This window comes from Crocodylus porosus, unplaced genomic scaffold (assembly GCF_001723895.1).
Source record: "Crocodylus porosus isolate Cpor-Errol unplaced genomic scaffold, CroPor_comp1, whole genome shotgun sequence".
Classification (NCBI taxonomy): Eukaryota; Metazoa; Chordata; order Crocodylia; family Crocodylidae; genus Crocodylus; species Crocodylus porosus.
In genome coordinates this window covers 820298-820888 of record NW_017728919.1, presented here as the reverse complement: position 1 = coordinate 820888, position 591 = coordinate 820298, and positions in this window count along the sequence as shown.

Below are 591 nucleotides of genomic sequence, written 5' to 3'. Positions count from 1 at the left end.
CTTGGAAAGGGAAGAAAACCCAGCCGCGAAGCTGTCCTTGGCGCTACTTCACAACTCAGACCTGTAAAGTGCATGTGGTTCTTGCGACCTAAGAGCATGGAGGTGGGAAGGCTGGATTTATTTTGAATAAAAAAAACAAAAAAACAAAAAATAAAATAAAATAAAATAAAAATAAAATAATAACAACCCCCTCCCCACCAGCTGAGCAATGCTACATATAAAGGGAAGGAAAAGAAACAGCCCCCCAGAAGTAGCTGGGTTCCCCACACGGCCCAAGAATGCACAGCACGCACCCCAGAAACACCGACCCCCCCCAAAGTCCGACCCCGGATACTGCGAGCTCCAGGCTCTGAGCCCGTGGGGGGGGCCGCCGGCGCTGTGCACACTTGGGGCTTTCACAGCTAAACGAGCAGCTTTGATCCGCCGCGGTCCCCCTCGCCCCTCCGGCCGGCCGGGCTCTCCACGCCCGCCCCGGCGGAAAGCGCGGCGCTGCGGGCCCGCGGCAGGCGTGTTCGAGTCCGCTCCGGCAGCAGCCGCGCCGTCCAAGGAGCCGTCGAAGCTGGGGTGCTCCGTCCTTCCCTCCCGCGCAGC